General features: G+C 40.6%; 2 pseudogenes across 2 annotated transcripts; one reads left to right on the top strand and one right to left on the bottom strand.

Annotated features, from left to right (window-relative positions):
• The first annotated feature begins 283 nt into the window (after positions 1–283).
• On the top strand, positions 284–4907 carry LOC311120181 (major histocompatibility complex class I-related gene protein-like; annotated as a pseudogene). Its single transcript has 3 exons — positions 284–295; positions 2638–2788; positions 3824–4907. The product of its transcript is annotated as a major histocompatibility complex class I-related gene protein-like (transcript).
• A 14831-nt stretch (positions 4908–19738) lies between these two features.
• LOC311120182 (macrophage-expressed gene 1 protein-like) lies at positions 19739–25712 on the bottom strand (annotated as a pseudogene). The gene is made up of 2 exons: positions 25269–25712; positions 19739–21367 (listed from the first exon to the last, which is right to left on the bottom strand). The product of its transcript is annotated as a macrophage-expressed gene 1 protein-like (transcript).
• Between the last annotated feature and the right edge of the window lie 643 nt (positions 25713–26355).

Raw genomic sequence — 26355 nt, forward strand, 5'->3', positions numbered from 1 at the left:
CCTATCCACAAAGCATCTCAGAAAAGTTCCTAGGGATCCTGTTAAAACCAGTTTTAAGAATAACGTTTTAAAGAATACGTTTTTAGGATGATGCTAAGACACTGCCCAGACAAAGTCTGAACCAGGAGTAAAATCAACTCATAAAAGTTTGCCTCAGCTGGTAATCACGACAGTTTGGTACCGCAAAGGAAAAATAGTGATGACGCTCATTGACATTGTTGCAAATGATGGGGAATAACCAATGAGGCATCAACAGTTATGCACGCTTCAGTCAACGGTGAATATGACTGCAACGGTAAAACGTTTGATATAATTTTGACACGATCACTTTGCCTACTCTTAATTCTTTGCTAATATGTTGGCATGCATAAACTTTGTTTTTTTTAACCAATTCTGATGGTTGTTAAAATTGATAATATTATCGTTATATCAACACACTCGTCACTCCCGTTTAACAACTCTAAATCACTTTGGCACAGTTGGCATCAAATCACTTGCATAAAACGTTTGAAAAATCTATAATTTTCATCAAACACAATCAAAGTTAACATGAGACCTAGATGCCTTCAATTGCCAATTTATAGGAATGCCCAGTTTAGGCATATTTTTTAACGTGTTATTGTGCACCAAAGGGATAAGTTGAAATAACATGATGTAGGTTAATTAAAAAATCAAAAGAAAAATATGATTTTTTATTACCCTATGTGGTTATAAGTATTTAGGCATATCATGTGAAATGTAGCTAATGTTAAATAATTTTCAAAAATGCAAGAGATACTGTTGCATGTAGGTCTAGATTATTTATGGATTAATCATATAGAAATATCAAAACATTCTTTCAACAACTCCAAAGCAATTGCATGTGGCGCAGGATCCACTGACTCACTGCTTTTTTTCTACTATCAAGACACTTGCTGGTAACTCTTAACTGGTTAGAACACCTAATGAGTATCTGTCAACTAAGTGGGACTCTTGTGCCTAAAGAGGTTTCATACATAGCTTTTATTTTTTACCCATAAGAGTAGGAGTAAAATGTCTCTATTCTCAGACCAATTTTCTACTCTGAGTCGCTTTGCGGATACGTGCCATCGGTCCGTATCCACAAAGCATCTCAGAAAAGGTACTAGGAATCCTGTTAAAACATTTTTTAACAAAAAACTATTTATAAAAAAAACTCCCAGTTCAAGGTAGGTTTTAGGACGATGTTAAGACACTGCCCAGACAAAAGTAAAATCAACTCATAAAAGTTTGTTTTAGATGGTAATCACAACAGTTTGAGGTACCGCAAATGAAAGACGGTGAAGATGCTCAGTAGGCAGGTTTCCATTGTCAAAACCAATGACGCAATAAAAAATCATTGCGACGTGTAATGGAAATGGCAGATATAGGATACATTTTCTAAAGATCGACAACATTTTAATCCGTTCGACAAGGGTGGATTTTTCTTCTGTCTGACTTACTTTATTGCAACAAATGAGGATGGAAACAGTGTCTTTCGAATAAATGATGACTGCCGAATCATTTTGAAGATATGCGGGGCACGTGATGTCACCTCGTAACTATAAAGCTCCACTCCACAATTAATTATAAATGTGTATGTCTTACAAAATATATTTTTTAAACTATAAAAAATAATGTTTCTTTGCAGGACATTGTTTGTCCTGACTTTTAAGAATGCCTGAATTGCTTCGCCTTGCATTTCCTGGTTGGCTGGCAAGTTTCACCATCTAAATATTTCAGATCTACAGGAGTGCAAGTTTCACCATGGCACGGACCGTGGCGATTCGTTGGCATATGGTAATTATTAGAATATGGAATATATTAGTCAATTATTGCGTTCAATGGAAACTCACCCTAGCAGACAATTGTTGCATCTATTTTCTATGCAAGTTAATGGAAACATAGCTATTGAATATCCATTTGAGCATGGTGAAGTTATTAATTACACTTTGGACAGTGTATCAATACACCAAGTCACTACAAAGATACAGGCCTCCTTCCTAACTCAGTTGCCGGAGAGGAAGGAAACCACTCAGGGATTTCACCATGAGGCCAATGGTGACTTTAAAACAGTTACAGAGTTTAATGGCTGTGATAGGGGAAAAAATTAGGATGGATCAACAACATTGTAGTTACTCCACAATACTGACCTAAATGACAGAGTGAAATGAAGGAAGCCTGTACATAATACAACAATTCCAAAACATGCATCCTGTTTGCAATAAGGCACTAAAGTAAAACTGCAAAAAATATGGCAAATAAATACATTTTATGTCCTGAATACAAAGCATTATGTTTGGGGCAAATCCAACACAACATCACTGAGTACCACTCTTCATATTTTCAGCATGGTGGTGGCTGAATCCTGTTATGGGTATGTTCTAGAGTAAAACCTGGTTCAGTCTGCTTTCCAACAGGGGGGATGTGAAAGGTATTTGGGGGATGCGGGAGGGTTTGATAATGGCTAGTAGGGCTCTTTTTATTTTCTTAGTAGCACAGGATTAGATAGTTTAGTTTCGCTTAATGTTTGTTTCTTTATTCATTTAGTCTGTAAACTGTGATTGACTACATACTCCAGTACAGTAGGTGGCGACATGCACCTCTAAAGTTTGTTTGCAGACCACCTTAATATTGTAGAAGAAGAAGATAAGCATTATCGAAAGGAAAAGTCAGATTCACTTGAGAGCTAGAAACCTCCTATGTGAGGCTACTGCAAAAGTAGTGAACATTTCTAAATCATGGGCAAACTTTTTGTTTGTTATTTTGTTTTCCACCATTATCAACGCAGGTAAGATGGACTATTTACTTTCTCTCAACTCATTGAAATATTTTTTCTGTTATACAATGTTAAATGGAGAGTTTGGGACTATAAGGTTCTATCTGCATTTTTGTCAAACTAGTTATTGACATAGCCTTGTTCTGTTCAATGTTCTCTCCCTATATAGTACTCTAAATACTCCAATTCATGTTGTTCAGTTCAAGAGAATACAAGATCAAAATTGCTGATGCTAGGCAGCTGCACATATATGGCTCTACCTGCAGAGCACATGCCTCTTTGCCCTTCCAGTCTCCAAAGTGTCCTTTTGGGTGGTGATATCATTTCCCCAAAAAGTTTTGTAATTTAAAAAAAAATGTTTTGTCATTGTTGTTTGGACCCACTGCCTGCAAGTCGTCTGTTGGTTGTGCCTGTTGATCTGCCCTGTACAGAGCTCAGCTAGCACGCGTGACCTGTTGCACCTTTTTCCAAGTCTGCCCTGTCCAGATATTGCCAGGCCCAGTATGTAAACATGCATGGTTTGAGAGATACGTTCACCGGTCGAGTGTGTGTGCCAACTACCTAGTTTAAATTTCAACAGTGCTGCCACAGCAGAATAACATTTAATTATCACTTGATAACACTTGATTTAGCCTACATCATCATCAATATTCAGTCTGATTGGCTGATACTCACAGCAGAGAGAGGCAGGAAGACAGAGAGGTAAATCACAATCAGTAAAATAAATAGAGTTAGCTAACTAGCAGATTTACATCAATCATCAACATCAATGATCAGCTGCTAGCCCACCCTCTTTTCCCAACGTCAATCATGACTTTAGGAGGCACTAACTAGCTTGCTTACCATTTTTGATGATGAGTGTGTGTGGTTTTTTCTCTTTGAACACTTTGTTCCCCCTGAAAAGTCTGTGCACGGCCCTGCCTGACACCATGCAAACCAATGAGTGTTCGGAACTTTAAAGCCAATTATCTCAATATCATCTTTTTGCAGATAGAACCTTATAGCTCTCAATGTTGATAACTGTGGATAATATCACTCCTCTCTCAGGTTCAGGATCACATTCTCTGTGGGCACTTGCAACACACATCATCGGAGAGACGCCTTTCCCTGAGTTTACGGTTGTGGTGATGTTGGATGAAGTTCAAGTGGGTTACTATGACTCCAACATGAAACACTTTATCTACAGGGGACTTAACCCAACAGACAAAATACATGATGACCTAGCTCAGGACGGAGCTTATGTATTTGAAATTATGTACCAGAGCATTAAAGAGAGATCCTTTCAGCTAAAGCACCACTTTAATCTCACAGAAGGTGTTCAAGTTCAGCAAAGAATGGCTGGCTGTGAGATGTTGGACAATGGTGAACCGGCCTTGGTCATGTCAAAGAACAATTTCAATGCCATTTATACAGATCGAATGTTATATTACAACATGACACATTTTACATACGATGCAGGGAAACTACTGCCAGGATGGGATGGGATGAGGAGAGCATATTTTAGAACACTTTTTGGGAATGTTTTCCTTCCCATTTGAATCAAAACACTGAAGACATTCCTGAAGAGAGAGAATAATGTTGTGATGCGTAAAGTGCCTCCCAGACTTAGGTTGATAAAGAAAGAGGTTTCTGGAGGGCTCCAGGTGAGCTGCCTGGCGTTTGGTTTCTACCCCCGCCACATCAACCTGACCCTGCTGAGAGACGGCCAGCCAGTGGCAGAACAGGAGCTGACAGGGGGGGAGGTGCTGCCTAGTGGAGATGGGACCTACCAGCTGAGGAAGAGTCTGGAGGTCAGTACTGAGGAGCTAAAGAAGAGACACAACTACACCTGTACTGCCTCTCACCTCAGTCTGGACAACAAGCTGGATGTCAGTTGGGAGTCTGGGGCAGAGAGAGTACACCTATCCACACTCTCAGCTCTAGTGGTGATGGTGCTGATTGTTACTCTATTGGGCATTTTCATTTGCTTCAAAAGGAGGAGACACACCGTATAGCAGACATTGTCACAACTTACCAACGTTGATGCAAAAGTGGCGGAGGAAATGAACCTGTCTTCAGATTCTACGACATAAGGGACAGATCATAATTTACTGGGGGCAGGGTGGTCCTAAATAGGGGAGGGTTGTCAAACGTATTTTTTTGCTTTGGGGAGTTTTTCAAATTTTTTTCATTGGGTATAGGGGAGGGTAGTGCGTTTCTTCCTGGTTAACATTGCTCTTTTGCAGGTTTTACTATGTAATTTCTTCCATCCTAGCCACATTTCCTCATCTGCTTGCACGCGCCTCCCCTATATCAAGGTGTTTTGGTACTTCCCTTATGCACCACACTTTTCCATGTGCTAACTTTTACTATACCACAGGTCAATATAGTCTACCAGTCTAATGTCTATCCTGCCCTCTATCCACCATTCATAGTGATAATAGTGGTAGGTGGATCGTTTGTCCAGATCTGCAATAGGCTAACTAGCAATCATACCACACATAAAATCATTCAAAGGTGCATCAATTTTAAACATGAATCGACAAGGAAAAATAGGAATAGCTGATAGGCAGTCGACAGGTTAGGTGCATCATTACACTTGAAAGAACAGTGAAGACATGAAACACACAGCTCAAAAAGCTCCCCTATTGATCTTGTTCAGGGACAATACAATTATCATACCTAGACTATAGTAGCCTACAACACTACAATGCAATTAATAATTGCCTTATTGATTTCAAGTGAGTTCAAAATTCTACTCTAGGATGCAGTTAAAATGTCATTTGAATAATAGTGCAAAAGCCCTGTGATTTAAATGTTTCATTCGATTTGGATCAGTTGTGGGTCTACTCTCGACAGTTTATAAGGTCTAGAAAAGGCACAGGAGTCTGGCTGTATTTTTACTTCCGATACTGAATGCACTGTCTGTTGCAGATCATCATTCTCCCGAGTTGTCCTATAATAATGTGACCACATATGCTCCCGGCGGGCCCAGTTATACAGGAAAGCTCAGCCTCCTCTCCAATCAGAGTGGCTATTCCTCGGGCACCTAGAACTTAATGCTTTAATATAGTATAAATATTTATCATTGAACTTTTAAAATGTATTACGTTTTTATATGTGGCATAAACACAACCAGTCACAATGTTTTAATCTGATTAGGCTACTTCAAAAGTCTCCTGTAGGTGTTCGCACTTTCATCCAAAATATAATTCCAGCATCCTTAAATGGCTTGACATTCACCAGGTTTCCATCCAACCTTTTTTTGAGAGTAAAGTAGCATACATGTTGGATATAAAATGTCACGACATCATGGGAAAGAATGTAGTTTATTAGACTACAAATGAAATAAGTTATGATGAACTTCACAGGGTGGTGAAAGTGCACAGTGATGAGGTTGATCTTCCTTTCAATACATATGGAGGATCTTATTCTGGTGAAAATGATGATCGATGCTTGGCTGCCATTTGACAAATAAAATAATCTTGCACTTTTGTCCATAATAAACTCATCATGTAGTACGCTTTACCCGCGCTGTATCTGTAAGATGTTGGCTAGAGCGCACATGCCAATACCAGAGTGGGCACATTCGATATAGAGTGCATTCGGAAAGTATTCAGACCCCTTGACGTTACAGCCTTACTCTAAAATTGCTTAAATTGTTTTTTTCCCTAATCATTCTACACACAATACCCATAATGACAAAGCAAAAACCGTTTTTTGTAGAAAGTTTTGCTAATTTATACAAAATAAAAAACTGAAATATCACATTACAGCCTTGAGTCTTCTTGGGTATGACGCTACAAGCTTGGCACACCTGTATTTGGGGAGTTTCTCCCATTCTTCTCTGCAGATCCTCTCAAGCTCTGTCAGGTTGGATGGGAAGCGTCACTGCACAGCTATTTTCAGGTCTCTCCAGAGATATTTGATTGGGTTCAAGTCCGGGCTCTGGCAGGGCCACTCAAGGACATTCAGAGACAAAGGGTCTGAATAATATCATTTTCTAATAACATTTTGCTTTGTCATTATGGGGTATTGTGTGTAGATTGAGCAGAGAAAAAAAATATTTCATCAATTTTAGAATAAGGCTGTAATGTAACAAAATGTGGAAAAAGGGAAGGGGTCTGAAGATTTTCCAAATGCACTGTACCTACCCAACATTTTTTTAAAACAAAACCTTCAGTAGGCCTGGAGTTGAAAATGTGATAGAACCCATTTAACTTGTATTTTTTATTCGGTACATGGGAATTTAACCTCAAAAGTTATTTTCATGTGCACTACATATTTATGCACAGACTTGAATCTGCAACAAGTCAATTTGATGGAAACTCCACAATTAAAAGCCAATTAATACAATTGTAGTCTCCAAATTCTCCATGAGAGTCTATAATGGCCTACACCCCGAATTTTCTCCTCAGCACCATTCTCTCACGACTTGCGCACACGTGAGACAGCTGCTGGGGATAGAGAGAGGGAGAGAGGAGCCTTGGCCTAGGCTGCTGTTGATTGTGATGATGGAGGCCTTTTTCATTGAAGTAAAACAACATTTAGAGGGAAAAGAGTAAGCCTATAGTGAAAAGCCTACAAGGGGAATTTAATATAAGTTTTAATATTGTAGTGGACTAAGATGAGAAGAACTTTGGCAAGACCAAATGCAGGCTACTGTGCAACTCCCTATTCAGGTAGGATGCAATTTTGAACCTTAAAATCGTATTTATAATTATTTGTTTTATCATTATTATAATTGTATATCATTGTTATTATTGTAAGCCTATTTATTAATCGAAACCAGATTTTTTAATATGCAAAACCTGTTTTGTTTAATTCTGTTGAGACATTTTCATTGGCTAAATTAAATTTGATCAGTCTTTTTAAATTTGTGCTCCATATTTAATTTAAGATTGTTTATAAGTAGGTCTGTTTAAAATAAATACCATTAGCCTATTTCTGTCATTTGATGGGTACAGTAGGCCCTTGCCTTTTGTTGGTAATTGCTGCAATATAACCTGTTCAAAACTTTTTTGAAGTTTTAAACCAAATGAAAGTTCCAACTGTAATGCTGTGTTTGCCGCAATATAATTGCCTGCTAATATTTTCCCTATAAACAACTTCTTGACTTACTTTTGATGTTACCCTAATAAAAATTAGCAACTTTGGTGAAGATTTGGTGTTGTGTGGCTATTATTAAGCTTTACCTACTTCAAGCCTATAATATGAAGGCAGTGTGCACCGGCTCTCCAACTGACTCCCACAGTTTAACTTGAGGTGAGGAAGAATATTTCAGACCTACCAGAGTTACTCCTTAAATCCAACAATATAATGCTTATCTTTATATCAAATATTCTGATCGAAAATTAACGAATGAACCTCCTTATGTAAGTCTATATCTGTATAGCAGGATTTAAAAATATATATAACAAATATCTATATATCAGATGTAATAGCCATCTGCAAAAATAAATGCATATCGGTGTTGTAGAGTGCTCCCTGTATATCTCTCTCTCGATCTCTCTGGGGATAGGCCTAAGCTTCTCTTCCTTTATACAGGCTGTATTAAAAAGTATTAATATATATCATACAGTGAACACCTAACTGATCTAAGTCTATAGGTCTATGCATGCAATGCCCTGATGCATTTAGTGCTCAAATCTCTGACAGCTGAACCATGAGGTGGACAATTATTGTTTTAGGACAGAAGCTTAAAAACCAATAAAAAAAATAGGCTATAAAGTTTTGCATTTGCTACACACCCAAACACAAGGAATAGTGTTATTGTCATTTGTAATAGGCTGTTTTTAAGGACATGTAAATGTGGGTCATTTGGCCAATATCCCTAATTTATTGATGGTGCTGGCTGTGCCATATTTAACGACAGACACCCTAAAGACTGGCAAGTGCACTAGTCCAGTGTAACTCTTATCATGCCTGCAGATCACGGTTCACCAGCAGCCCCAAACATTGAACTAATAAGCTACAGATTAGTATTGAATATTTTCCCTGTATTTTACAAATGTTACATCCCAAGAATAATAAATTTTCTTCCTGGTAACACTGTTTTTCCAACCCAAAGACATTTTATGAGCCCATGACCAAAAAAGACCAAATGATTGTGCCATTATCCAATACGTAGCTTATGATAGGCTACCGCACATTACGCACAACAGAAAAACACAAAAGCCCATAGATGTTGCTATGCTCTCTTGGGTAAGTAAATGAAACAAGCTCCAGTAAGCTAATATTTTTGAGTGTGGACTGTATTACTGTATTGTATTATACTCTATTATATGGACTGGAATTACGCACCTCTTTCAAACCATGAACCTGGGAGAGAACATGCGTTTCTGGTGCAGGACATGCAGCCTAAAAAGTTACAATTATAGGCTATCAATGATATTTTAATGTTGAAATATAATAGGGCCTATTTTACATGTTTATAATAAGTAGCGTGATGCATGCATACCTTTCATAATATATATCCTACTATTGTGCAACATGCCTATTAGCCTATGTTCTCTTTCTCCATTCCTTTCTCGCTACTTGAATAATATAGGACAATAATAAGATGCAGATGGCTTTCTTTTCTCTTCACAAAGATTGAATGGTTACTGGTCTGAACAAATAACTGCTATACCGCCATCCCGAGTTCTCTCTTTCAAACTCCCCAGCCTGTGGCCATGAGTTATATTGGCTGCTGTATTTTTAATTCAGCAAACAAGAGCTTGCATCCATCCCTCTTCCAATAGTCTATTAGTATAAGAAATTCTAAAAATAAATTCTTCCAGCAAGCTATTCTAGTCTAGCTTTTCCTGGGACTCCAATAGCTATGAAGCATTTTTTAAGTAGAGGGCAATGGAGTGCATGGTGCGTATTGCGCAAGAAACAGGCTATGAGTTAGAACCTCATGCATAGCCCATCATTCATTGGCTAAAAACGACATTGAATTTACAATTTTAAAAAATAAGATGACGCCAAAAGCCACATGGAGATGTGTAAATTAGTGGCGCATTTAGTCCGTATATTACTGTAAAATATGCTGCAACAAATAGGGACTACAATTGAAATAAGTCCCCGACTTTATTGTGCAATCCCAGTCATTTTTAAATGACACATAAATTCAATCAATCAATTAATCCATCCAAACTGTGCAGGGGAAATTTGATGAATGGAAAGAGACATCTGTTACAAAACACCAAAAAGTTTAATGACACTCCATTCGGACATTTTCAAGCCAAGCCTTCGATACTGGTGAAGCCTACAAGGTAGGGAGGGGTGTGTTTCATGTTTGTCCAGATTGACATAGTCTATTTATTGTGGTGTTGAAAATGCAAACCATGATATTGAAGTGACTGAAGTTGACATGCTTTGTATATTGGTTGTGTGGTGCATTGGCACATTATATTTTATATAATTATAAATATGGCATCAAAATGTGGAATATCTGATTTCTCTCTAGCTGATCATTGTCTGCAAACTGCTGTCATAGTGAAGTAATGAAACAGGCAGGGAGAGTGAGCTTGTCTGTGGTGGTCGGCGAACCTTCATGCCCATAGCCCTGCGCAGTGGCGGCTCCTGAAAAAATTCTCAGGAGGGGCAATTTTTCTGATGATTTAGGTGACCTACACACATTTTTTAAAAGATATGTCCAGCAACAACATGAAGACAGGGGCAGCATATAAGTCAATACCAGAAGCATTTATTGACTGATCTCAAAAGTGTTGGCTTACAAAAGCAAAATAAGTTATCACAGTAAAAATAATCAAGGGTGTTCTTTCACATTCCTCAACACTGCATAAACAATATGTATGGCTTTGTAAAAATGAACAACCATATTCTGGCCAATTGTATAGATTTGTAAATATGAACAACCATATTCTGGCCAATTGTATAGATTTGTAAAAATGAACATGAACAGATTTTTTATTTTTTTGAATGGCAGTACCTTTCAAACATGTCTGCTTGCAGTAAGGTAGCACTCACAAGGTGGCCAGAGAAAGAGAACCTTTCTTTGGTGTGATCCAGGATGGTGTTGCAGACCTCTTCAGACAGCCTCTGCTTCTCCTCTTCTCTCAAAGCTGTTCTGGGTCTTTTGGCTCCTGTTGCTTCTTGCAGCTGCTGTTGAGAGGAGTCCCTGAAGGCAAACAGACCAATGTGTTTGTTGGCTTTGTACAGTATTGTTGTCTATGTGATGCACAGGTATATGCAATGTATCCATGTATAGTACAAATACTTCAGTTCCACTTAAAATGGGCAGGGATGCATAAAGTCTTTAGTGTTTAAGTTAGCCTTTGTGTCTCACATAGCCTGGATGTTCAGCACAGTATACAGTGGTGCTCATAAGCTTATGATCCCATGCTAAAGTTGACTAAAAAGAGGAATAAAAAAGAAAAGAAAATTGGTGTCCTTAAAGGTTGGATTTTCCAACTTTTTTAATTAAGTCATTAAGATCAATTTCCAAAAGATGATTTTTTTATTTTTTTATTCCTCTTTTTAGTCAGCTTTAGAATGTGTTCATACACTTATGAGCACCACTGTACAGTACACATAGTATATAAAATAAGATAGATTACACCACTGGCCATATATAATGACAATACTGTAATGTAATTTCAAACACAAATGCAGTCTCCTTTCATGCATACATTTTCAAATAAAGCTCTGCTTTGAGAAAGATCGAATGATATTGTTTAATCTTTATCTTACCTTATGGCCTGCACACTGCTTGCGAAGCTGTCGAGGGCACGTTTGATAAAGACAGCATCGATGTCCTTATTCTGTAGCTTCTGGTACGGTGGGCTGGTCAAATGAACCCAATGAACCCGTCCGGATGGCTTCAAAACATTCTATGAGGTCGTCTCGATTCTCGTAGACAGTGTTCACGACTCTGCTGTTGCTAACCTCATCGTTGTGGCGGCGGACAGCTAGCCTGTATCCCTCATCCAGTTGAGTGGCAATATTCACTCTCACCAAAGCAGACAATCTCAAACAGCTATCAATGTGGGTCTTTGACAGCTCATTTTTCTTAATCTTTTCTGAAAGATGGTGCATGTCGGTTACACCAGTCGCTGTCCAAGCGTTGCTGTCTGCCGTTCATGGTTACGTTACGTTACGTATGACGAAAGCGCGTAAGTGCAAGCCCTCAGACACCCATAGAGAATGTATTGAAAGCTCAGAAATTTGAAAAAAAAATATTTTACATTAGAGGCTATGAGAGACTTCTGGGCGATTTTCAACCTGACTGAAATCGCCCCAAAACGGGCGGGGACATTTGAAGCACGACTTTAGCCTGATTGGACATTTAGTGGCTGGCAGATCAGACGTGAACACTGAACTACTGTTGCCATGATATAATTGATTAGACAAAAAATCCCTTCCTTTTCCCGTTTGGCAGTGCGTCGCCCATATCGCCCTATTGAACACACCGCCCATGGCCCTGCGTGGCACCGACTGTGCCACAAAAGCATGCTGAAGTGAAAAACTCGATATCAGCATTTATAAACACAGGGCCGCTACAGTAAGATATTTGTGGGCTTAAAAATTTTTTATGACACCTTGTTGGCATATTTTTTTTATGACACCTTGAGTTGGACAAGCTCTCCCCAAAGTAAATTTCGATCTGGCCCTAATATACTTTTTGGACACAGATGGAATTTTATCAATTTAGCTCAATTCACAATGCAAAGATGACTGCTGGAGCACCTATGAGGCCAGACACAAAATATGTGAGTGATTCAGTTACCCAGCAGGCACATAACGTTCTGAGAACCATATATTTCTTAGGTGGGAATTTTAGTACTTCAACATAAGGTTTTCTACTGGTTTCCTCAAGGTTCTATTTAGTCATGTTCTCAGAACGTTCAGAAAACATTAAGAAACAATGTTCTTCTGTGGGAATTTCAGTACTTCAGCATAACATTTTCTGCAGGTTTCATCCTGGTTCTATTTAAAGTCATGGTGTTCAAATAACGTTCTAAGAATGTTATTTAAAAATATATAAATTCTGTTCTCAGCGTCAACAAAACTCTCTCTATTCTCTATCTTGTTAATTGTGTTCAGGTATCTGAACATTAGGCATTAGGCATTAGTCCAACTTTGCATTTATAGTACCAGTCAAAAGTTTGGACACACCTACTCATTACAGGGTTTTCCTTTATTTGTACTATTTTCTACATTGTAGAATAATAGTGAAGACATCAAAACTATTAAATAATACATATGGAATCATGTAGTAACCAAAAAAGTGTTAAACAAATTAAAATATACTGCTAAGAAAAATAAAGGGAACACTTAAACAACACAATGTAACTCCAAGTCAATCACATTTCTGTGAAATCAAACTGTCCACTTAGGAAGCAACACTGATTGACAATACATTTCATATGCTGTTGTGCAAATGGAATAGACAACAGGTGGAAATTATAGGCAATTAGCAAGACACCCCCAATAAAGGACTGGTTTTGCAGTTGATGACCACAGACCACTTCTCAGTTCCTATGCTTCCTGGCTGATGTTTTGGTCACTTTTGAATGCTGGCGGTGCTTTAACTCTAGTGGTAGCATGAGACGGAGTCTACAACCCACACATTTTTCTGTATTAGCTGATATCCAGTATCTTAACCAGAAGGAGAATCATGTGATCATGTGTATGAGGTCTGTTTATCATTGGAATGACTTTACAGTGTCTCTGTTTAGTATTCTATGTACAATAATACCTTTATGACAGACAATAAAATGTAGCCTAATCAAATAATGCATTGATTTATGTTAACTACGACATTAACTCATGTTAATTAAAGCAATGTCAAGTATTATTGTAACTACTCTCGAGAACATGTTTATCACTGTGGAAGGGTTAGAAATCGAACACTTTCACTCCATTTTAAGACTGGCATGAGTATTAAACTAAAGTGAATGTTGTATACATTATAAACAATTAAACAGTTTTATTATAGAATGTTAGTGGGGAATGAATATGTTGGATTGTAGTCAGTGCCATGAAAAGTCCTGTTCTGTTTAATGTACACAGCTCGTTTTAAACATAATTTCTTTGTGTCACTTTTCCCCAGTCAAATATTCATGGCTACATTTCCACTTCAAGGCTGGACCACAATATGTATATTTTTGTAGACTGTGTTCCAAATAGCACCCTATTCCCTACATAATGCACGTTGGGCCCTGGTTAAAGTAGTGCACTAGGTAGGGAATAGGGTGCCATTTGGGATGCAAACATAATCACTGGCTTAAGTCAATTAAGTTCCCCAGTTCTGCACGCTCCAGTGTTTTACATAAAGGAAGAAAAAAGGCTGAATTGTATTTGTCTTGGAGACTAATACCTCATAAAGAGTAAATGTAATTTGTCAATCTGAAATGAGTCAGAGTTAGTGCTGCTTGAGAGCAGAGATTAATACAACACAATTATTTGCTTTTGGAAAACACGTGCAACACACACACACACACACACACACACACACACACACACACACACACACACACACACACACACACACACACACACAGGAAAGAGTCTACAGTGGCAAAATGGCAAGATAGCTACATGTGTATACGTTATTGGCTCAACTGTATCAACAAGTTGTTTTCATCGCTAGCTATTGTTAGCTAACGTTAGAAAGCTAGGTAGACAGTTGCCTACAGGTTACATTATAGCCAGCTAGCTACAGTGGGGAGAATTTTGCAGGTTTTCCTACTTACAAAGCATGTAGAGGTCTGTCATTTGTATCATAGGTACACTTCAACTGTGAGAGACTGAATCTAAAACAAAAATCCAGAAAATCACATTGTATGATTTTTAAGTAATTAATTTGCATTTTATTGCATGACATAAGTATTTGATACATCAGAAAAGCAGAACTTAATATTTGGTACAGAAACCTTTGTTTGCAATTACAGAGATCATACGTTTCCTGTAGGTCTTGACCAGGTTTGCACACACTGCAGCAGGGATTTTGGCCCACTCCTCCAAACAGACCTTCTCCAGATCCTTCAGGTTTCGGGGCTGTCGCTGGGCAATACGGACTTTCAGCTCCCTCCAAAGATTTTCTATTGGGTTCAGGTCTGGAGACTGGCTAGGCCACTCCAGGACCTTGAGATGCTTCTTACGGAGCCACTCCTTAGTTGCCCTGGCTGTGTGTTTTGGGTCGTTGTCATGCTGGAAGACCCAGCCACGACCTATCTTCAATGCTTTTACTGAGGGAAGGAGGTTGTTGGCCAAGATCTCACGATACATGTCCCCATCCATCCTCCCCTCAATACGGTGCAGTCGTCCTGTCCCCTTTGCAGAAAAGCATCCCCAAAGAATGATGTTTCCACCTCCATGCTTCACGGTTGGGATAGTGTTCTTGGGGTTGTACTCATCCTTCTTCTTCCTCCAAACACGGCGAGTGGAGTTTAGACCAAAAAGCTCTATTTTTGTCTCAACAGACCACATGACCTTCTCCCATTCCTCCTCTGGATAATCCAGATGGTCATTGGCAAACTTCAGACGGTCCTGGACATGCGTTGGCTTGAGCAGGGGGACCTTGCGTGTGCTGCAGGATTTTAATCCATGACGGCGTAGTGTGTTACTAATGGTTTTCTTTGAGACTGTGGTCCCAGCTCTCTTCAGGTCATTGACCAGGTCCTGCCGTGTAGTTCTGGGCTGATCCCTCACCTTCTTCATGATCATTGATGCCCCACGAGGTGAGATCTTGCAAGGAGCTCCAGACCGAGGGTGATTGACCGTCATCTTGAACTTCTTCCATTTTCTAATAATTGTGCCAACAGTTGTTGCCTTCTCACCAAGCTGCTTGCCTATTGTCCTGTAGCCCATCCCAGCCTTGTGCAGGTCTACAATTTTATCCCTGATGTCCTTACACAGCTCTCTGGTCTTGGCCATTGTGGAGAGGTTGGAGTCTGTTTGATTGAGTGTGTGGACAGGTGTCTTTTATACAGGTAACGAGTTCAAACAGGTTCAGTTAATACAGGTAATGAGTGGAGAACAGGAGGGCTTCTTAAAGAAAAACTAACAGGTCTGTGAGAGCCGGAATTCTTACTGGTTGGTAGGTGATCAAATACTTATGTCATGCAATAAAATGTAAATTAATTACTTAAAAATCATAAAATGTGATTTTCTGGATTTTTGTTTTAGATTCCGTCTCTCACAGTTGAAGTGTAATTATGATAAAAATTACAGACCTCTACATGCTTTGTAAGTAGGAAAACCTGCAAAATCGGCAGTGTATCAAATACTTGTTCTTCCCACTGTAGCTGAGCTGGCCAGTTGCATTCTGCTGTTAATGTTGATTGCTGATGTGCTAAGCCATGCATGATATGATGATAATCTTTCTCTTGTTTGTCATGTTTAACTAGCTAGCTACCAAAAATAGCCACTGTGGTGCGAATGCTAATCAAACCCCATGTTACTAGAAAAACATAAATACTTTTTTGTTTGTTTATTAAGATACAAAGTGGTCTAATCAGGGATCAAAGTACAAAAGTTATTATAAAGACGTAGGGCATAGTAGTAGATTTAAATCTCATTCTCAACCAAATATAAACAAGTGAAAGAATGGGACTAAATCAAATTAAACTTTATTTAAAGTGCATTTAAAGTTTGATTTGATTTAGTCCTATTCTTTAACTTAGATGTTCAGTTGAGACGGGAATCCAACATATCACTAATTAATTTGTAGACAAACTGAAATTAAAGCCCGATTTAGTTAGCCTGGGTACCATTCTTTTTAGCTAACATTCCACTCCTTGCCACTCCTGTCATTTGCCAACGAGACTGGCCTTTCTTCAATCTTCAAATATGAACATTAATGAGCTTGAGGAGAACAGAGGATTTTATCTTGATTCGATAACCCTTATAGCTTTCCTCCAATCACTAAGGTTATGCCAATATTGGAACTATTTTCTTTCTCCACAGAGAGATGGGTTAGCTGACAATGTCACCAAAATGATGCGCATGGTTCAATGGGGCAGAAGTCTGTGCGTTGTTGTGATTCTGGATGGCCAGTTAGCTAGCAACAATGACAAGAAACTGCCACGTGGGGAATCATAAGTGGCTTGTTTCAGCTAGTTTCATTTTGTTCCTGAACATCCATTTTGTTGCTAAACAACCCACCCATCTATGTGGAATAGGGTGTGATTTGAGGTGGCTCTGGTTCAAATGTGATGCACCATACAAGGAATAGGGCATCATTTCAGATGGCCCTATTTACATTCAGTCAAACCAGAGTGACTTACAGTTATTAATTGCAAGAAGGTCAAGTACAACAGTAGGGTGTTAGCTTTTTTCTTTTGGAGCCCATTATAGGGTGTAGGGTGCCATTGAGAGTCATGCCTTGTTTGTCATGAATAAAGTATTCAATGATGTGATGGAATGGGAATTAAATATAATGCTGATTAACTGACTCAGTGAGATGTTGTGACAGGTTTTGTACCCCGGTACACAACGTGAGGCAGCGGTACAGTGATAAATGACGTCCCCATGTGATGACCTGTTCCCGTCAGGTGAGTTCCCTGAGATCGGCCTGAGAAAACGGCAGCTATTGTAGTGACTTTCCTCTGTGTGTGAGTGTGAGTGTGTGTGTGTGCTTGCCTGTGTGTTTGTATCGTATTTTCATGTCAATGAAGCCTATTCAGAAATCTATAACTACATAATTATATTGTATCCGGTCATTAATTTGATCCATCCATATTCATAAATATTAACATCTGCTTTAACAGCTGCCAAACACTACTGTCTGGTTGCTTTGTTTGGATGATTATATTAAGCTTAGATCCTCTAATGCTACTTGATGCCTCTGCTTAGCTCTAAGTACATTTCTGAAGACTACTAGTATGTTAAACGTATGATACAGACTAAGGAATATTGGGATGCTAGCTCCAGGTAGAAGTTTATTTTTTGTAAAATGTTGCCCTTATGCACAGATCTAGGATCAGTTTACCTAATTCCCACAATCGTAACTTTAACCATTTGGGGGGGACACAAAACTGACGCTTGTGGGGCTCTACGACCCCCACAAGTGTCACGGGACTCGTCTGAAGTCGGTACAGCTGATCTGGCAACTCCTGTCTGTAGCGACCGTGGTTTGGGCTACACACTTACATGGCCCCTCTATTGACAGGTGAGGCTCTCACGAACACGTACATGTTTTGCTCTAGAATGCCCACAGGCCTCACAAGACTCGTCTTTAAAACATGTATGGTAGTACACAGTGCCTTCAGAAAGTATTTATACCCATTGACTTATTCCACATTTTGTTGTGTTACAGCCTGAATTCAAAATTGATTACACATTTTTTTTTCTCACCCATCTACACACAATACCCCATAATGACAAAGTGAAAACATGTTTTTAGAAATGTTTGCTAATTTATTGAGAATGAAAAACATACATTTCAAATTTGCATAAGTATTAACAATACATGTTAGAATCACCTTTGGCAGCGATTACAGCTGTGAGTCTTTCTGGGTAAGTCTCTTAGAGCTTAGCACATCTGGCTTGTACAATATTTGCACATTATTCTTTTAAAAATTCTTGATTATTGTTGGACAGCCATTTTCATGTCTTGCCATAGATTTGCCAGGCCGATTTAAGTCAAAACTGTAACTAGGCCACTCAGGAACATTCAATGTCATCTTGATAAGCAACTCCAGCAGTTGAGGTTGGAGGGAGGAGCTATAGGAGGACGGGCTCATTGTAATGGCTGGAATGGTATTAATGGAACGGTATCAAACGCATCAAACATACATACTCCATTCCATTTATTCCATTCCAGCCAATACAATGAGCCCGTCCTTCTATAGCTCCTCCCACCAGCCTCCTCTGAACTCCAGTGTATGTTTGGCCTTGTGTTTAGGGTTATTATCATGCTGAAAGGTGAATTTGTCTCCCAGTGTCTGTTGGAAAGCAGACTGAACCAGGTTTTCCTCTAGGATTTTGCCTGTGCTCAGCGTTATTCCGTTTCTTTGTATCATATGTTAGCTTAGTAACCCCCCCCCCCCCCCACCCCCCCCACCCACCACTCACATGAGAAAATCAAGATAAGGATAGAAAAATTCATATTGTGGAAGATGTTTATTTTGAATTTGTTTTATTAAGCCCAAAATTACAACATTATTAAAACAGAAAACAATAATGCCTTACCATGCTATAGTACATTTCTGTAAAAATGTATAAACAGAAAGTATGAAATCATATAATCATACAAACACAGTTTCCATATTCAGACTAATATGTCTAAAACTTGTCTCCATTATATTACACAAATGTACATGATAAGATTATCTAGCCCCCCAAAAAAATCTATCAATTTGTTCACACATTCACCACCGCCATAAATTGACCCCCATTTAACATATTGTATTGTGTAACATATTGTGATATAACTTAACCCTGATGAAGGCTGCTTGCCACTGGAAAGTTTGTGTCTTTTACTACATAATTTGCATTGGAGCAAGAGTGTATTTTTCCCTACTGTAGTTAATAACAATGAATAACTTAATTCCAGTCAGTCCCTAAGATTACACCGCTCCATTGCTTTATTTCTTACCCTTCAGCGCGATGCAGGTATTCTTTTAAATTTTCCCTGATGCAAATGTAATAAATACCTGACGATACTGTTAATTCCTCACATGTTGGGACATTGTTATTAAAACTCATTAGACTAGAAGAAAATCTAACTTCCAATTTTGCTTTTTGCCAATAGCAAAAAAAGCTAACTCTTTAAGCAGCAGGATTGTAGTTTGTAAAGTGTACGTTTTAAAGCAGCAGGATTGTAGATTGTAAATTGTAAATCAGCAGCGAAAGTGAGATGTTGATTCTACAGTAAAGCTATATCTCAACGCTTCATCTCATCTCAGTGCTTCATCTCAAAGCTATTTTGTTGGCCAACTCTCATGGCCACAGTGCCTAGGGTGGGGCTCTGGCTTTGTGTCTCTATGTTATGGCCTATTCTCCTTGGCTTTCTGCTCCTATCTCACTCTACCCGATCTTCTCATACCCTCTTTCCCCTCCGAACCCAGCTCCCCTTCTCCTTCTCACTAGTAGCACAGCCCCAACTGTCACCAAAGCAACCAGGCAAACGACTCCAAAGTCCACACCAAAGTGCACACCGAACTTCTTCCCATCTGACATCTGGGCTGAGGCTGGATTAAGCATTCTGACCTCGGTCAGCTTGGTCAGGTTCCACCTGTTGGTCTCGCCAACCCTGACCCAGACCTGATCACCATCGGTCATCACAACCATCGTTTTATTGGCATGTATGCTGACCAGTGGACGACGAGTGAAAGGTGGCAGGTGGACAGGAAGCAGCTGCCCACCTGTGAACAGGCCAGACTGGACACAGTACAGAACCTGACAGCCATCAATAATGCCAGCTAGGTGCTGACTGAACTTGGGAGGGCAGCGAGGTTGGCCACCTGCCAGGGGGTTGTTAGACTGGCAGCTGAAGAAACCACCAAATGGCACTGAGAACTTGCTGGCAGTCTCATAGTCTTTGCTCAGGCAGATAATCAGGCCGTTGGACAGAAAGTTAATCTGAAAGTAGTTCACGGGACAGCTCTTGGTTTTGGTCAGAGGGTTCAGTAGGGATCGGCTGTAGAGGCCCCCAAAGAGATACCCTGAGTACTCTGGGGTCACCTCATTGGTGGAGCACCAGTAGCTGTCAATTCGAGCGGAGCGGACATGGAAGACGTCTACACACACGTTGTCGCAGCATGTATCGCAAAACATCCCCCAAAAACAGTTACAGTCATAGCAATTGTCGTGGCACTCAATCTTGTTATAGCCCTGGTTTATCACCTCGCCACGCAACAGGGTGGGTGTGTAGGGTTCACGACATGAGTAAGAGCCTGTGTCGGGGTTCATCTGAGCCAGGTTCTGGCAGATTGGGTCTGCATCGTCAGTGAGCTTGGTGCACTGCTGAAACACGCCACCAAAGGTGAGGTTGGTGGCCGGACCCTCGCAGGAGTTGTCTTCCACATTGGCTTGGAAGTTGAAGTTCGGGGAGTCTGGGTTGACACAGCCGGGCCGGGTGTTGATGGTATAGTAGCGATGTATGGCTTCACTCACAAACAGTGACAGTTTGCCAACTGTTGGTTCAGGAAGATCAGGCAAGGTTAACCGGTTGAGGAAGTAGTGCAGTGGCAGTCCTGCCCGGTCAATGCCTACCAGGTTGTTCTTGGTGCTCTCCTGCCATTTCTGCAGAGTGATGCCCGGGTAAAAGGGTGCCCCACCATGGCTCTGTATAATGGAGTAGGTGAAGTTGCCCTGATAACTGAGTGAGTCTGAGGTCTCTTGTGCATGCTCGCTGCCAATGTCAAACTTGAGTTTATAAAAGAAGTTTAGACCTGCCAATGCCTTGACAGAGAACTTGTCTGTCGTGGACACGTACTTGTCACTGAGATAGTCCTCTTGCACTAAGGAGGCACCTGCGTCGATGCTGGTTATCACATGGGTGCCATAGTCAAGCACCATCTTCTCAGATAAATACGCTGCCTGTCGAGTCTGGTTGTTTTCTATTGCGTCTGCGATCTCCTCAGCCTGGCGGACAAAGCGGCCATCCAGAGTGAAGTCAGGGTGAGCCTTTACAGTGTACAGGAAGTTGCGCACCTGGGAGGGAAAGGAGAAGAATTCATCTTTGGCTTGGTGTCATTAGTTGCTGGGGCAGCCAATGCGAAGGCATGTTACAACAGCGCACTGAAATAATATTCAAAAGTCTAAATAAACTACAAACTGAGTATGCCGAAACCCCAATTATTTTTAAAGGCACAAATATAGAAATTGCTCTGCAGTTATTTGGTTGCTAAAATTCTAAAACATTCGCCTAATTTCAGTTTATGTGACAAAACAAGCAATGTATACACACGTTTTTGAGCCGTTTCCGCTCTACTTCCTGAACTCCTCCCGTCGATGCAATCCACTTCCGTTCTGCCGGGCTGGGTTTGTTTTGCTAGCTAGCTCCGTTGTGCCGACAAAGCACTGATATCGCAGTGACAAAGAGGATATAAAAATTACAATTACAACATGAAGAAAAGTGGTTCGGGAACGACGTGTGCGGTAGTTGGTTGCAAAAACTTGAGAAAGCACCTGAACGAGTGGTTAGATAGAGAGTGCTACGACCACAAACCAGCTACGAAGAGGCAATGTCCATGCGCTCCATTGTTTACATTTTTTCGCAAGCCTGATACCGACTCGGAATCAAGGACCTGGCTGAAGGCATTGAATCTAAAGAAACCACCCCTCAACGTTTTTGTTTGTTCCTATCACTTTGTTGACCAAAAACCTACCAAGGATAATCCTTTCCCAGAGTTGTGGTTGGGATACAATCGCCCTCCCCAGCCAAAGAGGCGTCAACTCACCCAGCGGACCACTGCCTCCCCCCAGATAAAGAAACGCAGACTTGAATCTGAGGGTAAGTTCAGCAACTTTAGCTATGAAGCTGACAATACTGTTAATTATGAAGAAGTTGTCATACATTAAACATTGCTACCGGTATTTTGCTAAGGCAGTTGATTGTTTTGGAGATGGGACAAACAATGCCCACGATAGCTACATCATTAATTGTGTGTGTGTGTGTGTGTGTGTGTGTGTGTGTGTGTGTGTGTGTGCCTGCCTGCGTGTGCCTTAGTCTACATCATAAATACAATGCAAGGTGGCAGGCTGTTGTGATGATGATTGTGTGTGTGCGTGTGAGTGCAATGTTGTAGTACACATTTTTCCATTGTGATGTTTGTAGTGAGAGGACTCTATGCCTGCATTAATTTTGCTCCATCCATGTTTTCTCTTCCCCTTTTTAGATGCTCCAGAAACCTGTCAGCCTGTCTGTGAGGCCGAGCCTGCTACACCAAAACTTCGAGATGCCCAGACCCAATGGGAGGATCCGTCACATATTGATCACATTTAATGTTCAACAACACAGTCTGTTAAAGTAGACAAGGCCACACAGTGCGAGGCAGAAATGGGTCCTACTGTGACCAGCACCACGGTCATTGATGATGCTAGGTCCCGGCTGTATACAGGAGTGCTTATGGTTCAATTCTTCACCCTGGTGACGGTGTTGTTGCCTTTCAGTAAGCCATCAATTACCCTTCCTGTTGTTGACCAAATACTTATGACGTTGATGAAACTAAAACTAAACCTAATATTAGGAGATATTGCTCACCGCTTCAATGTGTCTACATCCATGGCAAGCATTGTGATTAGTCACTGGATTGACGTGATGGGTGAACAGTTCAAAGTCCTGATCCCCTGGCTTCCAAGAGAGACCATTCGTGCCACCATGCGCCTTGTCGTTTCAGAGGAACTACCCTCGAACCACCTGCATCATTGACTGTGCCGAAAGTGCCATGCAGAGAGCCACAAACCACGACTCAAGGAGTGACACTTTCAGCCAGTATAAATCACGCAACACTGTGAAATATCTCGTCGCTGTGGCCCCTAATGGGCTAATCATGTTTATATCTGATGCCTATGCTGGCAGAAGCAGCGATAAGTTTATCACCATGGACAGTGGGTTCCTAGACTATCTGAGGGCTGGTGATGAGGTCATGGCGGACCGTGGGTTCACCATTCGAGACTTGCTTGATGAGCGAAGGGTCAGTTTGAACATCCCTGCTTTCACCTACAGGCGCAATCAGTTGACCAATGAGGAGACGACACGCACCAGGCGAGTAGCCAATGTCCGCATACATGTGGAAAGAGAAATCCAGAGACTGAAGGTGTTTAAGATTTTATCCCAGAATGTTCCCATCAGCATGGCACCGAAACTGGACAACATCTTAACCATCTGTGCTGGCCTAGTTAACCTGAAGAGTCCACTGATCAGTGAGGTTTAGAATCTTGCCCTGTGTCCCTGTCTACCAACACCCAGCCATGTTGTTCATTAAATACAGATAAACACAACAAATACTGCGTGCATTGTATTTTTTAATATTATATATGAATATTTTCATAGTGATGTAATTGTGTGGGCTGCTTTTGTATTTTACTTTTTAATACCTGTTAAGATTAAACACGCTATCTTTCTTGTTGAAGCCATTTGTTTAGTTTCCTCAAAACAGTTAATTAATCCAGTGTTATTTATGTACAGTATGAGCTTACTATGAATTATGAACTGTGCTAAAATAAATTGTAGCACTCTAAGGATTGAAATTACATCAAACTTTATTTTCACTCAAACAGTAGGCACACTGATATATTGCACAGCATAAAGAGATCATGTAAACAATGGACATCTGTTGGCTCCTGTGGGCATGACCTAAATAAGGCAGTTTATTTTGGTTTTAAAATGCTGAGATATTTACTGCAGAACTGTAACCTTCCCTCAACAAAATCATCAATAATTTTCGGGAGCATGTGGGCAAAGTAGAATGTGCGCAGCCTTATGATATGCCCCTGGACAAAGCCTTGGTCGTAGGGTACTTCGATTTCTAGGTGCTCAGTTTTGTTCCAGATCACCAACTTGGAGTGCTGAAGCCCTGTGCAGTGCATCCCAATTTGTAACTGCATGTAGTAGCCTTTTGGACCATTGCAGGCAATATGGTAATCTACCCTATCTCCGTTTGCCACAGTTGTGATTTCGCAGTTCTTTGTTGCCAAAAATTCTGCAAGTGACTTGTTTCCCATCACAGGTGATTTGATCTCCAACAGAATGTCGTTGTTTATCACTCCATCGGGAGATGCTGCAAGCCGCAGTTCCTTTTCGCACACCACTAAGCCTTTGGTTTCAATGCTGTTGCCCAGAGTTTCCAAATAGTCCCTTGCAAGTTCCTCCCCCTCCGCTCCTTGACGGGTTGCGGCATAGTAGTAGAACCGTGTTCCCAAGCTAGCGTCGACATCGCTGTGTTTACACCGGCAGACGTTGTGCCAACAACTTCCGGCGGAAATGAAATGCATTTGTGTAGAGTTATGGCGCCACCCGGGATACAGCGCGTAAACTTGTGTATAGTGTAGAGAATCATTGTACCATGTAAAACACTTAGAAATATATTTTCAACAAGCAAAAATGAAACTTAAGGAGGGGAAGCGCACATAGAACAGAAATAGCGCACATAGAACAGATCTATCACTTATCAGACTTGCTTTCAATCAGAATGGCAAATCTACAACTCACATTTATTTTTGAATTCGGGATACACACAAAGCTACATAATACAGCTTTAACACTATGTGTTTAAATATTGTATATATATAAACTAAATAGGTTTAACTATATCTCTACCTAAAACATCTCTTTAATATACACAACTATAGTGGTGATCTGAGTCCACCTTGTCAATTCCCCATTTCAGTATGTTCTCCCCGGGCCCCAATGTGGCAGCCCACCGGCACCTCTGATTCAGAGGGGTTGGGTTAAAAGCGGAAGTCAAGTTTCGGTTGGACCTTGTGTACGATTGACGATGAAAATACATTTTCCGACAGCAGTAATTCAACAATTGATACTGTATTTCTACACATGCTTGAATGTGATGCAAATGTTAAGTCTGACTCTCAATCTTAAGGAGCAACTCACCTGCACACGAGTAGTGACAGACCTGTCTTGGACCTGGTGGCTCTTCACCCGCTGGTTCTCAGTGGAGAACTTAGCATTGAGCACTGGGAGGAAGGACACGTCCACATTGATGGATTGAGACGTGGAACTGTGCTGCTCCAGCTGAGTACTGATGATTTTCTGAATGAGTCTCAACACCAGTGAGCTTCTGGGGGATGACAAACACCTCGTCTGGGATGAGGTAGACTCCGTCCTCCGTGGTCTGGCACTGGGAGTAGCTAAAGTTCATGACTCGTCCCATGTCCATGTTCCTCAGGTTGTCCCATTCCCCACCTGGGAGCACCTCTAGGGCTAGAGCGGACAGGTTGGTGCGGCACTTCGAAGTCCATTGTCAGGAGGGCTGAGTGGGTGAGAGACACACTGGTGGAGCAGAGAGAGCACTAGCATGTATGCTCTCAGAGCCATGGCTGAGTCAATGTCACTTCTATGAGGAAAAGGTGATTCAATATAATGTTCCTTCCTTTCCCTTGTCACGAGGCTGACAAGATAAGACATTTTCAGTCTAGGAATGTTGTTGATCAATGTTGGTAGGTTTCGGTCACAAGCTCACAGCTATGCAACTGGACTTTCTGTTTCATATACGCATATCAAAAAGCAGAGCATAAACTTCCAGATCAGCCGGTTTCATTTCTCTGAATACCTGTGTATTATTTATAAAAGTACTGTATAAGTGGCTAAATGGAAAAAACCTTTTTGACGAGTTTGTGTGCATATCTATGTTGCTGTCATCTAAATCAATGAAGTGGTGTAATTAGTATGCGGTCCAGTGGTGGAAGGGTAGGGCTGATTGCTCCAATCCCTTCTCATCACAAACACACACAGACACACACACAAACACACACACACACACAAACAAACAGAGACACACACATGCACACGCACAAGCACACACTACTAGACTTCCCGGGTTGTATGGCTTTATGGTTGCATGTTTGTTGGTTTTCCTTCTATAAGGAAAATCCCTGGAGGTGTCTTAGTCTGCCTCCCAAATGTCACCCTAGTTCCTATTTAGTGCACTACTTTTGACAAGGGCCCATAGGGTCATCAT

The sequence above is a fragment of the Coregonus lavaretus genome (genome assembly GCF_964263955.1).
Source record: "Coregonus lavaretus genome assembly, contig: HAP1_SCAFFOLD_437, whole genome shotgun sequence".
Taxonomy (NCBI): Eukaryota; Metazoa; Chordata; class Actinopteri; order Salmoniformes; family Salmonidae; genus Coregonus; species Coregonus lavaretus.